Source organism: Hyperolius riggenbachi, chromosome 4 (assembly GCF_040937935.1).
Source record: "Hyperolius riggenbachi isolate aHypRig1 chromosome 4, aHypRig1.pri, whole genome shotgun sequence".
In the NCBI taxonomy this organism is placed as follows: domain Eukaryota; kingdom Metazoa; phylum Chordata; class Amphibia; order Anura; family Hyperoliidae; genus Hyperolius; species Hyperolius riggenbachi.
The window spans coordinates 41,566,765-41,582,485 of record NC_090649.1 but is presented as its reverse complement, the minus strand read 5'-3'; the positions used below and the strand labels follow the sequence as shown (position 1 = coordinate 41,582,485).

Sequence of the window (15,721 nt, the reverse complement as noted above, 5' to 3'; positions counted from 1 at the left end):
CCTCACCTTTGCCATCCGCACAGAAGAAGGCAATCTTGTATGGCCTGATTTGGCTGGCCACGTTTTTCAGCACCGAGCAACAGGGCAAGGCATTGGTGGTTCAGTGGTAGAATTCTCGCCTGCCACGCGGGAGGCCCGGGTTCGATTCCCGGCCAATGCAAATGCTAGGATTTTGGCACACCTCCACACTTTGCACTTCTCAAGCTTAAGACATCTCTGCAGGCCAGAAGCCATTTAAGGACATTTGCAAGAGTCACCGTGGCACTTGGCCACAGTGCTGGCTGACAGTCGAGAAGAGGGACCCTAGTACCCAGCAAACATGACTCTAAGACACACAAGTTAAAGCAGCCTTGGGACACTTGCGTGCCCAAAGGCCTTGCATGTCTTCTAGCAGTGCCAGTGACGTGCAGCATCTCTCCCTCTCCAGTACTCACCTATTAGGCTTCTTTTTAACTGTCTAGAAAAGCCTCGGAAATGCCAAGTCAGCAGCATCTGCTCATCTGGTGTTGTTTTACAACTTTTTGCCTTGTTGTCTTTGCACTCTACTCAGGGCCTTGCTCAAATTTGGAGCGTTCTCTCTAGGCCCTCATTCATTCTACTTTTGTCCTGAGTTTTCTCACAGTAGATGTTGAGATGTTGTGTCAGCTTACCTACAACTTGCTTTCCCAGCACCTAGCAATTAAGAAAACATACTAAAAGTACAGAAAAAAAAGTAGTAACAAACTTAAGTCAAATGAAAGCAACCACTTTTTTTGCTTGCCGGGACTGAAAGGCTTTTTGGTTTGTAACTTTTGTTGGGAAGTACCTCATCTAAAAACAAGTTAAGGGAAAGAGCAACTTCCTTTTTTTCAATCCTCTCAGCTAAATCTCAGGCCGTGTGCAGAGTGCCCTCCTCATACTGCTATGTGAGCACCTTTGGAGTGCAAAGCCTAATACACACCATACCAATGCCTGTCAGATAGATGGGTCGAACAGATGATTTCCGGCAGGTCCGATCTGATTTCCGATCGTTTTTCTGATGGATTTGCATAGTAGTGATCGGAAATCCGAACGGAAATCCGATCGTGTCTGTCGGAAAGGATCTATCGGCCCATCTATCTGATGGGGAATTGCATGGTGTGCACCAGGCATACGAGAATGAGTATCTTTCAGGTGGTTGTTCCTTGTCAAGTGATTGATTGTAAGTCTCTCCTTGACAAAAGGACTGGAGTAAAGCCAACGGAAATCTGGGAAAAGCAGATAAGAAAAGTAGTATAGGAAAGATGAGTAAGATTGTAAGAAGGAGTGTTTTTCTCTTTCTTGGGGTGGTGAAGCACTTTTGCTGAAAAGTTGTTAAAAGAGGTTGTGTGAGTAAAAGTGAAGGGGAAAGCTGAGATGACATTTTCGTTTGTTAGCAAAGGGAGTGGGGAGTGGCATGTGAAAGAGGAAGTGATGGCCTGGTGATGGTTTGTAATCGTTTTGGAGGAGCTCTGCCTAGTAGAAAGTAAAAGGAGAAGCTTTGATCGCCCAACGTGGGGCTCGAACCCACGACCCTGAGATTAAGAGTCTCATGCTCTACCGACTGAGCTAGCCGGGCTTGCTTGCTTGAGCTGAAATGTCAAAAATTGCAAAATGGCGCCAGCCTCACCTTTGCCATCCGCACAGAAGAAGGCAATCTTGTATGGCCTGATTTGGCTGGCCACGTTTTTCAGCACCGAGCAACAGGGCAAGGCATTGGTGGTTCAGTGGTAGAATTCTCGCCTGCCACGCGGGAGGCCCGGGTTCGATTCCCGGCCAATGCAAATGCTAGGATTTTGGCACACCTCCACACTTTGCACTTCTCAAGCTTAAGACATCTCTGCAGGCCAGAAGCCATTTAAGGACATTTGCAAGAGTCACCGTGGCACTTGGCCACAGTGCTGGCTGACAGTCGAGAAGAGGGACCCTAGTACCCAGCAAACATGACTCTAAGACACACAAGTTAAAGCAGCCTTGGGACACTTGCGTGCCCAAAGGCCTTGCATGTCTTCTAGCAGTGCCAGTGACGTGCAGCATCTCTCCCTCTCCAGTACTCACCTATTAGGCTTCTTTTTAACTGTCTAGAAAAGCCTCGGAAATGCCAAGTCAGCAGCATCTGCTCATCTGGTGTTGTTTTACAACTTTTTGCCTTGTTGTCTTTGCACTCTACTCAGGGCCTTGCTCAAATTTGGAGCGTTCTCTCTAGGCCCTCATTCATTCTACTTTTGTCCTGAGTTTTCTCACAGTAGATGTTGAGATGTTGTGTCAGCTTACCTACAACTTGCTTTCCCAGCACCTAGCAATTAAGAAAACATACTAAAAGTACAGAAAAAAAAGTAGTAACAAACTTAAGTCAAATGAAAGCAACCACTTTTTTTGCTTGCCGGGACTGAAAGGCTTTTTGGTTTGTAACTTTTGTTGGGAAGTACCTCATCTAAAAACAAGTTAAGGGAAAGAGCAACTTCCTTTTTTTCAATCCTCTCAGCTAAATCTCAGGCCGTGTGCAGAGTGCCCTCCTCATACTGCTATGTGAGCACCTTTGGAGTGCAAAGCCTAATACACACCATACCAATGCCTGTCAGATAGATGGGTCGAACAGATGATTTCCGGCAGGTCCGATCTGATTTCCGATCGTTTTTCTGATGGATTTGCATAGTAGTGATCGGAAATCCGAACGGAAATCCGATCGTGTCTGTCGGAAAGGATCTATCGGCCCATCTATCTGATGGGGAATTGCATGGTGTGCACCAGGCATACGAGAATGAGTATCTTTCAGGTGGTTGTTCCTTGTCAAGTGATTGATTGTAAGTCTCTCCTTGACAAAAGGACTGGAGTAAAGCCAACGGAAATCTGGGAAAAGCAGATAAGAAAAGTAGTATAGGAAAGATGAGTAAGATTGTAAGAAGGAGTGTTTTTCTCTTTCTTGGGGTGGTGAAGCACTTTTGCTGAAAAGTTGTTAAAAGAGGTTGTGTGAGTAAAAGTGAAGGGGAAAGCTGAGATGACATTTTCGTTTGTTAGCAAAGGGAGTGGGGAGTGGCATGTGAAAGAGGAAGTGATGGCCTGGTGATGGTTTGTAATCGTTTTGGAGGAGCTCTGCCTAGTAGAAAGTAAAAGGAGAAGCTTTGATCGCCCAACGTGGGGCTCGAACCCACGACCCTGAGATTAAGAGTCTCATGCTCTACCGACTGAGCTAGCCGGGCTTGCTTGCTTGAGCTGAAATGTCAAAAATTGCAAAATGGCGCCAGCCTCACCTTTGCCATCCGCACAGAAGAAGGCAATCTTGTATGGCCTGATTTGGCTGGCCACGTTTTTCAGCACCGAGCAACAGGGCAAGGCATTGGTGGTTCAGTGGTAGAATTCTCGCCTGCCACGCGGGAGGCCCGGGTTCGATTCCCGGCCAATGCAAATGCTAGGATTTTGGCACACCTCCACACTTTGCACTTCTCAAGCTTAAGACATCTCTGCAGGCCAGAAGCCATTTAAGGACATTTGCAAGAGTCACCGTGGCACTTGGCCACAGTGCTGGCTGACAGTCGAGAAGAGGGACCCTAGTACCCAGCAAACATGACTCTAAGACACACAAGTTAAAGCAGCCTTGGGACACTTGCGTGCCCAAAGGCCTTGCATGTCTTCTAGCAGTGCCAGTGACGTGCAGCATCTCTCCCTCTCCAGTACTCACCTATTAGGCTTCTTTTTAACTGTCTAGAAAAGCCTCGGAAATGCCAAGTCAGCAGCATCTGCTCATCTGGTGTTGTTTTACAACTTTTTGCCTTGTTGTCTTTGCACTCTACTCAGGGCCTTGCTCAAATTTGGAGCGTTCTCTCTAGGCCCTCATTCATTCTACTTTTGTCCTGAGTTTTCTCACAGTAGATGTTGAGATGTTGTGTCAGCTTACCTACAACTTGCTTTCCCAGCACCTAGCAATTAAGAAAACATACTAAAAGTACAGAAAAAAAAGTAGTAACAAACTTAAGTCAAATGAAAGCAACCACTTTTTTTGCTTGCCGGGACTGAAAGGCTTTTTGGTTTGTAACTTTTGTTGGGAAGTACCTCATCTAAAAACAAGTTAAGGGAAAGAGCAACTTCCTTTTTTTCAATCCTCTCAGCTAAATCTCAGGCCGTGTGCAGAGTGCCCTCCTCATACTGCTATGTGAGCACCTTTGGAGTGCAAAGCCTAATACACACCATACCAATGCCTGTCAGATAGATGGGTCGAACAGATGATTTCCGGCAGGTCCGATCTGATTTCCGATCGTTTTTCTGATGGATTTGCATAGTAGTGATCGGAAATCCGAACGGAAATCCGATCGTGTCTGTCGGAAAGGATCTATCGGCCCATCTATCTGATGGGGAATTGCATGGTGTGCACCAGGCATACGAGAATGAGTATCTTTCAGGTGGTTGTTCCTTGTCAAGTGATTGATTGTAAGTCTCTCCTTGACAAAAGGACTGGAGTAAAGCCAACGGAAATCTGGGAAAAGCAGATAAGAAAAGTAGTATAGGAAAGATGAGTAAGATTGTAAGAAGGAGTGTTTTTCTCTTTCTTGGGGTGGTGAAGCACTTTTGCTGAAAAGTTGTTAAAAGAGGTTGTGTGAGTAAAAGTGAAGGGGAAAGCTGAGATGACATTTTCGTTTGTTAGCAAAGGGAGTGGGGAGTGGCATGTGAAAGAGGAAGTGATGGCCTGGTGATGGTTTGTAATCGTTTTGGAGGAGCTCTGCCTAGTAGAAAGTAAAAGGAGAAGCTTTGATCGCCCAACGTGGGGCTCGAACCCACGACCCTGAGATTAAGAGTCTCATGCTCTACCGACTGAGCTAGCCGGGCTTGCTTGCTTGAGCTGAAATGTCAAAAATTGCAAAATGGCGCCAGCCTCACCTTTGCCATCCGCACAGAAGAAGGCAATCTTGTATGGCCTGATTTGGCTGGCCACGTTTTTCAGTACCGAGCAACAGGGCAAGGCATTGGTGGTTCAGTGGTAGAATTCTCGCCTGCCACGCGGGAGGCCCGGGTTCGATTCCCGGCCAATGCAAATGCTAGGATTTTGGCACACCTCCACACTTTGCACTTCTCAAGCTTAAGACATCTCTGCAGGCCAGAAGCCATTTAAGGACATTTGCAAGAGTCACCGTGGCACTTGGCCACAGTGCTGGCTGACAGTCGAGAAGAGGGACCCTAGTACCCAGCAAACATGACTCTAAGACACACAAGTTAAAGCAGCCTTGGGACACTTGCGTGCCCAAAGGCCTTGCATGTCTTCTAGCAGTGCCAGTGACGTGCAGCATCTCTCCCTCTCCAGTACTCACCTATTAGGCTTCTTTTTAACTGTCTAGAAAAGCCTCGGAAATGCCAAGTCAGCAGCATCTGCTCATCTGGTGTTGTTTTACAACTTTTTGCCTTGTTGTCTTTGCACTCTACTCAGGGCCTTGCTCAAATTTGGAGCGTTCTCTCTAGGCCCTCATTCATTCTACTTTTGTCCTGAGTTTTCTCACAGTAGATGTTGAGATGTTGTGTCAGCTTACCTACAACTTGCTTTCCCAGCACCTAGCAATTAAGAAAACATACTAAAAGTACAGAAAAAAAAGTAGTAACAAACTTAAGTCAAATGAAAGCAACCACTTTTTTTGCTTGCCGGGACTGAAAGGCTTTTTGGTTTGTAACTTTTGTTGGGAAGTACCTCATCTAAAAACAAGTTAAGGGAAAGAGCAACTTCCTTTTTTTCAATCCTCTCAGCTAAATCTCAGGCCGTGTGCAGAGTGCCCTCCTCATACTGCTATGTGAGCACCTTTGGAGTGCAAAGCCTAATACACACCATACCAATGCCTGTCAGATAGATGGGTCGAACAGATGATTTCCGGCAGGTCCGATCTGATTTCCGATCGTTTTTCTGATGGATTTGCATAGTAGTGATCGGAAATCCGAACGGAAATCCGATCGTGTCTGTCGGAAAGGATCTATCGGCCCATCTATCTGATGGGGAATTGCATGGTGTGCACCAGGCATACGAGAATGAGTATCTTTCAGGTGGTTGTTCCTTGTCAAGTGATTGATTGTAAGTCTCTCCTTGACAAAAGGACTGGAGTAAAGCCAACGGAAATCTGGGAAAAGCAGATAAGAAAAGTAGTATAGGAAAGATGAGTAAGATTGTAAGAAGGAGTGTTTTTCTCTTTCTTGGGGTGGTGAAGCACTTTTGCTGAAAAGTTGTTAAAAGAGGTTGTGTGAGTAAAAGTGAAGGGGAAAGCTGAGATGACATTTTCGTTTGTTAGCAAAGGGAGTGGGGAGTGGCATGTGAAAGAGGAAGTGATGGCCTGGTGATGGTTTGTAATCGTTTTGGAGGAGCTCTGCCTAGTAGAAAGTAAAAGGAGAAGCTTTGATCGCCCAACGTGGGGCTCGAACCCACGACCCTGAGATTAAGAGTCTCATGCTCTACCGACTGAGCTAGCCGGGCTTGCTTGCTTGAGCTGAAATGTCAAAAATTGCAAAATGGCGCCAGCCTCACCTTTGCCATCCGCACAGAAGAAGGCAATCTTGTATGGCCTGATTTGGCTGGCCACGTTTTTCAGCACCGAGCAACAGGGCAAGGCATTGGTGGTTCAGTGGTAGAATTCTCGCCTGCCACGCGGGAGGCCCGGGTTCGATTCCCGGCCAATGCAAATGCTAGGATTTTGGCACACCTCCACACTTTGCACTTCTCAAGCTTAAGACATCTCTGCAGGCCAGAAGCCATTTAAGGACATTTGCAAGAGTCACCGTGGCACTTGGCCACAGTGCTGGCTGACAGTCGAGAAGAGGGACCCTAGTACCCAGCAAACATGACTCTAAGACACACAAGTTAAAGCAGCCTTGGGACACTTGCGTGCCCAAAGGCCTTGCATGTCTTCTAGCAGTGCCAGTGACGTGCAGCATCTCTCCCTCTCCAGTACTCACCTATTAGGCTTCTTTTTAACTGTCTAGAAAAGCCTCGGAAATGCCAAGTCAGCAGCATCTGCTCATCTGGTGTTGTTTTACAACTTTTTGCCTTGTTGTCTTTGCACTCTACTCAGGGCCTTGCTCAAATTTGGAGCGTTCTCTCTAGGCCCTCATTCATTCTACTTTTGTCCTGAGTTTTCTCACAGTAGATGTTGAGATGTTGTGTCAGCTTACCTACAACTTGCTTTCCCAGCACCTAGCAATTAAGAAAACATACTAAAAGTACAGAAAAAAAAGTAGTAACAAACTTAAGTCAAATGAAAGCAACCACTTTTTTTGCTTGCCGGGACTGAAAGGCTTTTTGGTTTGTAACTTTTGTTGGGAAGTACCTCATCTAAAAACAAGTTAAGGGAAAGAGCAACTTCCTTTTTTTCAATCCTCTCAGCTAAATCTCAGGCCGTGTGCAGAGTGCCCTCCTCATACTGCTATGTGAGCACCTTTGGAGTGCAAAGCCTAATACACACCATACCAATGCCTGTCAGATAGATGGGTCGAACAGATGATTTCCGGCAGGTCCGATCTGATTTCCGATCGTTTTTCTGATGGATTTGCATAGTAGTGATCGGAAATCCGAACGGAAATCCGATCGTGTCTGTCGGAAAGGATCTATCGGCCCATCTATCTGATGGGGAATTGCATGGTGTGCACCAGGCATACGAGAATGAGTATCTTTCAGGTGGTTGTTCCTTGTCAAGTGATTGATTGTAAGTCTCTCCTTGACAAAAGGACTGGAGTAAAGCCAACGGAAATCTGGGAAAAGCAGATAAGAAAAGTAGTATAGGAAAGATGAGTAAGATTGTAAGAAGGAGTGTTTTTCTCTTTCTTGGGGTGGTGAAGCACTTTTGCTGAAAAGTTGTTAAAAGAGGTTGTGTGAGTAAAAGTGAAGGGGAAAGCTGAGATGACATTTTCGTTTGTTAGCAAAGGGAGTGGGGAGTGGCATGTGAAAGAGGAAGTGATGGCCTGGTGATGGTTTGTAATCGTTTTGGAGGAGCTCTGCCTAGTAGAAAGTAAAAGGAGAAGCTTTGATCACCCAACGTGGGGCTCGAACCCACGACCCTGAGATTAAGAGTCTCATGCTCTACCGACTGAGCTAGCCGGGCTTGCTTGCTTGAGCTGAAATGTCAAAAATTGCAAAATGGCGCCAGCCTCACCTTTGCCATCCGCACAGAAGAAGGCAATCTTGTATGGCCTGATTTGGCTGGCCACGTTTTTCAGCACCGAGCAACAGGGCAAGGCATTGGTGGTTCAGTGGTAGAATTCTCGCCTGCCACGCGGGAGGCCTGGGTTTGATTCCCGGCCAATGCAAATGCTAGGATTTTGGCACACCTCCACACTTTGCACTTCACAAGCTTAAGACATCTCTGCAGGCCAGAAGCCATTTAACCTCCCCGGCGTTCAATTCCCAGGATTTCTTTGCAAAAAGTGATAAAATGTATTTTTAAAACTTTTTTTTTTCCTGTAACTTGCCAAACTGTGTCAAGCAAGGGTCTAGTATACAGTGCAGAAGAGTATTGATGTGTATGCACGTTTATACTGTTCACAGCATGTTTTTATGGATGGACATTTCTGTCCATACCGCTGAGGAGGTTAAGGACATTTGCAAGAGTCACCGTGGCACTTGGCCACAGTGCTGGCTGACAGTCGAGAAGAGGGACCCTAGTACCCAGCAAACATGACTCTAAGACACACAAGTTAAAGCAGCCTTGGGACACTTGCGTGCCCAAAGGCCTTGCATGTCTTCTAGCAGTGCCAGTGACGTGCAGCATCTCTCCCTCTCCAGTACTCACCTATTAGGCTTCTTTTTAACTGTCTAGAAAAGCCTCGGAAATGCCAAGTCAGCAGCATCTGCTCATCTGGTGTTGTTTTACAACTTTTTGCCTTGTTGTCTTTGCACTCTACTCAGGGCCTTGCTCAAATTTGGAGCGTTCTCTCTAGGCCCTCATTCATTCTACTTTTGTCCTGAGTTTTCTCACAGTAGATGTTGAGATGTTGTGTCAGCTTACCTACAACTTGCTTTCCCAGCACCTAGCAATTAAGAAAACATACTAAAAGTACAGAAAAAAAAGTAGTAACAAACTTAAGTCAAATGAAAGCAACCACTTTTTTTGCTTGCCGGGACTGAAAGGCTTTTTGGTTTGTAACTTTTGTTGGGAAGTACCTCATCTAAAAACAAGTTAAGGGAAAGAGCAACTTCCTTTTTTTCAATCCTCTCAGCTAAATCTCAGGCCGTGTGCAGAGTGCCCTCCTCATACTGCTATGTGAGCACCTTTGGAGTGCAAAGCCTAATACACACCATACCAATGCCTGTCAGATAGATGGGTCTAACAGATGATTTCCGGCAGGTCCGATCTGATTTCCGATCGTTTTTCTGATGGATTTGCATAGTAGTGATCGGAAATCCGAACGGAAATCCGATCGTGTCTGTCGGAAAGGATCTATCGGCCCATCTATCTGATGGGGAATTGCATGGTGTGCACCAGGCATACGAGAATGAGTATCTTTCAGGTGGTTGTTCCTTGTCAAGTGATTGATTGTAAGTCTCTCCTTGACAAAAGGACTGGAGTAAAGCCAACGGAAATCTGGGAAAAGCAGATAAGAAAAGTAGTATAGGAAAGATGAGTAAGATTGTAAGAAGGAGTGTTTTTCTCTTTCTTGGGGTGGTGAAGCACTTTTGCTGAAAAGTTGTTAAAAGAGGTTGTGTGAGTAAAAGTGAAGGGGAAAGCTGAGATGACATTTTCGTTTGTTAGCAAAGGGAGTGGGGAGTGGCATGTGAAAGAGGAAGTGATGGCCTGGTGATGGTTTGTAATCGTTTTGGAGGAGCTCTGCCTAGTAGAAAGTAAAAGGAGAAGCTTTGATCGCCCAACGTGGGGCTCGAACCCACGACCCTGAGATTAAGAGTCTCATGCTCTACCGACTGAGCTAGCCGGGCTTGCTTGCTTGAGCTGAAATGTCAAAAATTGCAAAATGGCGCCAGCCTCACCTTTGCCATCCGCACAGAAGAAGGCAATCTTGTATGGCCTGATTTGGCTGGCCACGTTTTTCAGCACCGAGCAACAGAGCAAGGCATTGGTGGTTCAGTGGTAGAATTCTCGCCTGCCACGCGGGAGGCCCGGGTTCGATTCCCGGCCAATGCAATTGCTAGGATTTTGGCACACCTCCACACTTTGCACTTCTCAAGCTTAAGACATCTCTGCAGGCCAGAAGCCATTTAAGGACATTTGCAAGAGTCACCGTGGCACTTGGCCACAGTGCTGGCTGACAGTCGAGAAGAGGGACCCTAGTACCCAGCAAACATGACTCTAAGACACACAAGTTAAAGCAGCCTTGGGACACTTGCGTGCCCAAAGGCCTTGCATGTCTTCTAGCAGTGCCAGTGACGTGCAGCATCTCTCCCTCTCCAGTACTCACCTATTAGGCTTCTTTTTAACTGTCTAGAAAAGCCTCGGAAATGCCAAGTCAGCAGCATCTGCTCATCTGGTGTTGTTTTACAACTTTTTGCCTTGTTGTCTTTGCACTCTACTCAGGGCCTTGCTCAAATTTGGAGCGTTCTCTCTAGGCCCTCATTCATTCTACTTTTGTCCTGAGTTTTCTCACAGTAGATGTTGAGATGTTGTGTCAGCTTACCTACAACTTGCTTTCCCAGCACCTAGCAATTAAGAAAACATACTAAAAGTACAGAAAAAAAAGTAGTAACAAACTTAAGTCAAATGAAAGCAACCACTTTTTTTGCTTGCCGGGACTGAAAGGCTTTTTGGTTTGTAACTTTTGTTGGGAAGTACCTCATCTAAAAACAAGTTAAGGGAAAGAGCAACTTCCTTTTTTTCAATCCTCTCAGCTAAATCTCAGGCCGTGTGCAGAGTGCCCTCCTCATACTGCTATGTGAGCACCTTTGGAGTGCAAAGCCTAATACACACCATACCAATGCCTGTCAGATAGATGGGTCGAACAGATGATTTCCGGCAGGTCCGATCTGATTTCCGATCGTTTTTCTGATGGATTTGCATAGTAGTGATCGGAAATCCGAACGGAAATCCGATCGTGTCTGTCGGAAAGGATCTATCGGCCCATCTATCTGATGGGGAATTGCATGGTGTGCACCAGGCATACGAGAATGAGTATCTTTCAGGTGGTTGTTCCTTGTCAAGTGATTGATTGTAAGTCTCTCCTTGACAAAAGGACTGGAGTAAAGCCAACGGAAATCTGGGAAAAGCAGATAAGAAAAGTAGTATAGGAAAGATGAGTAAGATTGTAAGAAGGAGTGTTTTTCTCTTTCTTGGGGTGGTGAAGCACTTTTGCTGAAAAGTTGTTAAAAGAGGTTGTGTGAGTAAAAGTGAAGGGGAAAGCTGAGATGACATTTTCGTTTGTTAGCAAAGGGAGTGGGGAGTGGCATGTGAAAGAGGAAGTGATGGCCTGGTGATGGTTTGTAATCGTTTTGGAGGAGCTCTGCCTAGTAGAAAGTAAAAGGAGAAGCTTTGATCGCCCAACGTGGGGCTCGACCCCACGACCCTGAGATTAAGAGTCTCATGCTCTACCGACTGAGCTAGCCGGGCTTGCTTGCTTGAGCTGAAATGTCAAAAATTGCAAAATGGCGCCAGCCTCACCTTTGCCATCCGCACAGAAGAAGGCAATCTTGTATGGCCTGATTTGGCTGGCCACGTTTTTCAGCACCGAGCAACAGGGCAAGGCATTGGTGGTTCAGTGGTAGAATTCTCGCCTGCCACGTGGGAGGCCCGGGGTCGATTCCCGGCCAATGCAAATGCTAGGATTTTGGCACACCTCCACACTTTGCACTTCTCAAGCTTAAGACATCTCTGCAGGCCAGAAGCCATTTAAGGACATTTGCAAGAGTCACCGTGGCACTTGGCCACAGTGCTGGCTGACAGTCGAGAAGAGGGACCCTAGTACCCAGCAAACATGACTCTAAGACACACAAGTTAAAGCAGCCTTGGGACACTTGCGTGCCCAAAGGCCTTGCATGTCTTCTAGCAGTGCCAGTGACGTGCAGCATCTCTCCCTCTCCAGTACTCACCTATTAGGCTTCTTTTTAACTGTCTAGAAAAGCCTCGGAAATGCCAAGTCAGCAGCATCTGCTCATCTGGTGTTGTTTTACAACTTTTTGCCTTGTTGTCTTTGCACTCTACTCAGGGCCTTGCTCAAATTTGGAGCGTTCTCTCTAGGCCCTCATTCATTCTACTTTTGTCCTGAGTTTTCTCACAGTAGATGTTGAGATGTTGTGTCAGCTTACCTACAACTTGCTTTCCCAGCACCTAGCAATTAAGAAAACATACTAAAAGTACAGAAAAAAAAGTAGTAACAAACTTAAGTCAAATGAAAGCAACCACTTTTTTTGCTTGCCGGGACTGAAAGGCTTTTTGGTTTGTAACTTTTGTTGGGAAGTACCTCATCTAAAAACAAGTTAAGGGAAAGAGCAACTTCCTTTTTTTCAATCCTCTCAGCTAAATCTCAGGCCGTGTGCAGAGTGCCCTCCTCATACTGCTATGTGAGCACCTTTGGAGTGCAAAGCCTAATACACACCATACCAATGCCTGTCAGATAGATGGGTCGAACAGATGATTTCCGGCAGGTCCGATCTGATTTCCGATCGTTTTTCTGATGGATTTGCATAGTAGTGATCGGAAATCCGAACGGAAATCCGATCGTGTCTGTCGGAAAGGATCTATCGGCCCATCTATCTGATGGGGAATTGCATGGTGTGCACCAGGCATACGAGAATGAGTATCTTTCAGGTGGTTGTTCCTTGTCAAGTGATTGATTGTAAGTCTCTCCTTGACAAAAGGACTGGAGTAAAGCCAACGGAAATCTGGGAAAAGCAGATAAGAAAAGTAGTATAGGAAAGATGAGTAAGATTGTAAGAAGGAGTGTTTTTCTCTTTCTTGGGGTGGTGAAGCACTTTTGCTGAAAAGTTGTTAAAAGAGGTTGTGTGAGTAAAAGTGAAGGGGAAAGCTGAGATGACATTTTCGTTTGTTAGCAAAGGGAGTGGGGAGTGGCATGTGAAAGAGGAAGTGATGGCCTGGTGATGGTTTGTAATCGTTTTGGAGGAGCTCTGCCTAGTAGAAAGTAAAAGGAGAAGCTTTGATCGCCCAACGTGGGGCTCGAACCCACGACCCTGAGATTAAGAGTCTCATGCTCTACCGACTGAGCTAGCCGGGCTTGCTTGCTTGAGCTGAAATGTCAAAAATTGCAAAATGGCGCCAGCCTCACCTTTGCCATCCGCACAGAAGAAGGCAATCTTGTATGGCCTGATTTGGCTGGCCACGTTTTTCAGCACCGAGCAACAGGGCAAGGCATTGGTGGTTCAGTGGTAGAATTCTCGCCTGCCACGCGGGAGGCCCGGGTTCGATTCCCGGCCAATGCAAATGCTAGGATTTTGGCACACCTCCACACTTTGCACTTCTCAAGCTTAAGACATCTCTGCAGGCCAGAAGCCATTTAAGGACATTTGCAAGAGTCACCGTGGCACTTGGCCACAGTGCTGGCTGACAGTCGAGAAGAGGGACCCTAGTACCCAGCAAACATGACTCTAAGACACACAAGTTAAAGCAGCCTTGGGACACTTGCGTGCCCAAAGGCCTTGCATGTCTTCTAGCAGTGCCAGTGACGTGCAGCATCTCTCCCTCTCCAGTACTCACCTATTAGGCTTCTTTTTAACTGTCTAGAAAAGCCTCGGAAATGCCAAGTCAGCAGCATCTGCTCATCTGGTGTTGTTTTACAACTTTTTGCCTTGTTGTCTTTGCACTCTACTCAGGGCCTTGCTCAAATTTGGAGCGTTCTCTCTAGGCCCTCATTCATTCTACTTTTGTCCTGAGTTTTCTCACAGTAGATGTTGAGATGTTGTGTCAGCTTACCTACAACTTGCTTTCCCAGCACCTAGCAATTAAGAAAACATACTAAAAGTACAGAAAAAAAAGTAGTAACAAACTTAAGTCAAATGAAAGCAACCACTTTTTTTGCTTGCCGGGACTGAAAGGCTTTTTGGTTTGTAACTTTTGTTGGGAAGTACCTCATCTAAAAACAAGTTAAGGGAAAGAGCAACTTCCTTTTTTTCAATCCTCTCAGCTAAATCTCAGGCCGTGTGCAGAGTGCCCTCCTCATACTGCTATGTGAGCACCTTTGGAGTGCAAAGCCTAATACACACCATACCAATGCCTGTCAGATAGATGGGTCGAACAGATGATTTCCGGCAGGTCCGATCTGATTTCCGATCGTTTTTCTGATGGATTTGCATAGTAGTGATCGGAAATCCGAACGGAAATCCGATCGTGTCTGTCGGAAAGGATCTATCGGCCCATCTATCTGATGGGGAATTGCATGGTGTGCACCAGGCATACGAGAATGAGTATCTTTCAGGTGGTTGTTCCTTGTCAAGTGATTGATTGTAAGTCTCTCCTTGACAAAAGGACTGGAGTAAAGCCAACGGAAATCTGGGAAAAGCAGATAAGAAAAGTAGTATAGGAAAGATGAGTAAGATTGTAAGAAGGAGTGTTTTTCTCTTTCTTGGGGTGGTGAAGCACTTTTGCTGAAAAGTTGTTAAAAGAGGTTGTGTGAGTAAAAGTGAAGGGGAAAGCTGAGATGACATTTTCGTTTGTTAGCAAAGGGAGTGGGGAGTGGCATGTGAAAGAGGAAGTGATGGCCTGGTGATGGTTTGTAATCGTTTTGGAGGAGCTCTGCCTAGTAGAAAGTAAAAGGAGAAGCTTTGATCACCCAACGTGGGGCTCGAACCCACGACCCTGAGATTAAGAGTCTCATGCTCTACCGACTGAGCTAGCCGGGCTTGCTTGCTTGAGCTGAAATGTCAAAAATTGCAAAATGGCGCCAGCCTCACCTTTGCCATCCGCACAGAAGAAGGCAATCTTGTATGGCCTGATTTGGCTGGCCACGTTTTTCAGCACCTGCAACAGGGCAAGGCATTGGTGGTTCAGTGGTAGAATTCTCGCCTGCCACGCGGGAGGCCTGGGTTTGATTCCCGGCCAATGCAAATGCTAGGATTTTGGCACACCTCCACACTTTGCACTTCACAAGCTTAAGACATCTCTGCAGGCCAGAAGCCATTTAACCTCCCCGGCATTCAATTCCCAGGATTTCTTTGCAAAAAGTGATAAAATGTATTTTTAAAACTTTTTTTTTTCCTGTAACTTGCCAAACTGTGTCAAGCAAGGGTCTAGTATACAGTGCAGAAGAGTATTGATGTGTATGCACGTTTATACTGTTCACAGCATGTTTTTATGGATGGACATTTCTGTCCATACCGCTGAGGAGGTTAAGGACATTTGCAAGAGTCACCGTGGCACTTGGCCACAGTGCTGGCTGACAGTCGAGAAGAGGGACCCTAGTACCCAGCAAACATGACTCTAAGACACACAAGTTAAAGCAGCCTTGGGACACTTGCGTGCCCAAAGGCCTTGCATGTCTTCTAGCAGTGCCAGTGACGTGCAGCATCTCTCCCTCTCCAGTACTCACCTATTAGGCTTCTTTTTAACTGTCTAGAAAAGCCTCGGAAATGCCAAGTCAGCAGCATCTGCTCATCTGGTGTTGTTTTACAACTTTTTGCCTTGTTGTCTTTGCACTCTACTCAGGGCCTTGCTCAAATTTGGAGCGTTCTCTCTAGGCCCTCATTCATTCTACTTTTGTCCTGAGTTTTCTCACAGTAGATGTTGAGATGTTGTGTCAGCTTACCTACAACTTGCTTTCCCAGCACCTAGCAATTAAGAAAACATACTAAAAGTACAGAAAAAAAAGTAGT

At 46.0% G+C, this 15,721-nt stretch overlaps 13 non-coding genes across 13 annotated transcripts; 7 read left to right on the top strand and 6 right to left on the bottom strand.

Annotated features, from left to right (window-relative positions):
- Positions 1–89: 89 nt before the first annotated feature.
- TRNAG-GCC (transfer RNA glycine (anticodon GCC)) lies at positions 90–160 on the top strand. The gene has a single exon. It is a non-coding gene; the product is annotated as a tRNA-Gly (tRNA).
- Positions 161–1,503: 1,343 nt separating this feature from the next.
- TRNAK-CUU (transfer RNA lysine (anticodon CUU)) lies at positions 1,504–1,576 on the bottom strand. Its single transcript has one exon. It is a non-coding gene; the product is annotated as a tRNA-Lys (tRNA).
- A 134-nt stretch (positions 1,577–1,710) lies between these two features.
- On the top strand, positions 1,711–1,781 carry TRNAG-GCC (transfer RNA glycine (anticodon GCC)). Its single transcript has one exon. It is a non-coding gene; the product is annotated as a tRNA-Gly (tRNA).
- Positions 1,782–3,124: 1,343 nt separating this feature from the next.
- On the bottom strand, positions 3,125–3,197 carry TRNAK-CUU (transfer RNA lysine (anticodon CUU)). The gene has a single exon. It is a non-coding gene; the product is annotated as a tRNA-Lys (tRNA).
- A 134-nt stretch (positions 3,198–3,331) lies between these two features.
- Positions 3,332–3,402, top strand: TRNAG-GCC (transfer RNA glycine (anticodon GCC)). Its single transcript has one exon. It is a non-coding gene; the product is annotated as a tRNA-Gly (tRNA).
- Positions 3,403–4,745: 1,343 nt separating this feature from the next.
- On the bottom strand, positions 4,746–4,818 carry TRNAK-CUU (transfer RNA lysine (anticodon CUU)). The gene has a single exon. It is a non-coding gene; the product is annotated as a tRNA-Lys (tRNA).
- Positions 4,819–4,952: 134 nt separating this feature from the next.
- On the top strand, positions 4,953–5,023 carry TRNAG-GCC (transfer RNA glycine (anticodon GCC)). Its single transcript has one exon. It is a non-coding gene; the product is annotated as a tRNA-Gly (tRNA).
- Positions 5,024–6,366: 1,343 nt separating this feature from the next.
- On the bottom strand, positions 6,367–6,439 carry TRNAK-CUU (transfer RNA lysine (anticodon CUU)). The gene has a single exon. It is a non-coding gene; the product is annotated as a tRNA-Lys (tRNA).
- Positions 6,440–6,573: 134 nt separating this feature from the next.
- Positions 6,574–6,644, top strand: TRNAG-GCC (transfer RNA glycine (anticodon GCC)). The gene has a single exon. It is a non-coding gene; the product is annotated as a tRNA-Gly (tRNA).
- A 3,172-nt stretch (positions 6,645–9,816) lies between these two features.
- TRNAK-CUU (transfer RNA lysine (anticodon CUU)) lies at positions 9,817–9,889 on the bottom strand. Its single transcript has one exon. It is a non-coding gene; the product is annotated as a tRNA-Lys (tRNA).
- A 134-nt stretch (positions 9,890–10,023) lies between these two features.
- TRNAG-GCC (transfer RNA glycine (anticodon GCC)) lies at positions 10,024–10,094 on the top strand. The gene has a single exon. It is a non-coding gene; the product is annotated as a tRNA-Gly (tRNA).
- Positions 10,095–13,058: 2,964 nt separating this feature from the next.
- On the bottom strand, positions 13,059–13,131 carry TRNAK-CUU (transfer RNA lysine (anticodon CUU)). The gene has a single exon. It is a non-coding gene; the product is annotated as a tRNA-Lys (tRNA).
- A 134-nt stretch (positions 13,132–13,265) lies between these two features.
- TRNAG-GCC (transfer RNA glycine (anticodon GCC)) lies at positions 13,266–13,336 on the top strand. Its single transcript has one exon. It is a non-coding gene; the product is annotated as a tRNA-Gly (tRNA).
- Positions 13,337–15,721: the final 2,385 nt, after the last annotated feature.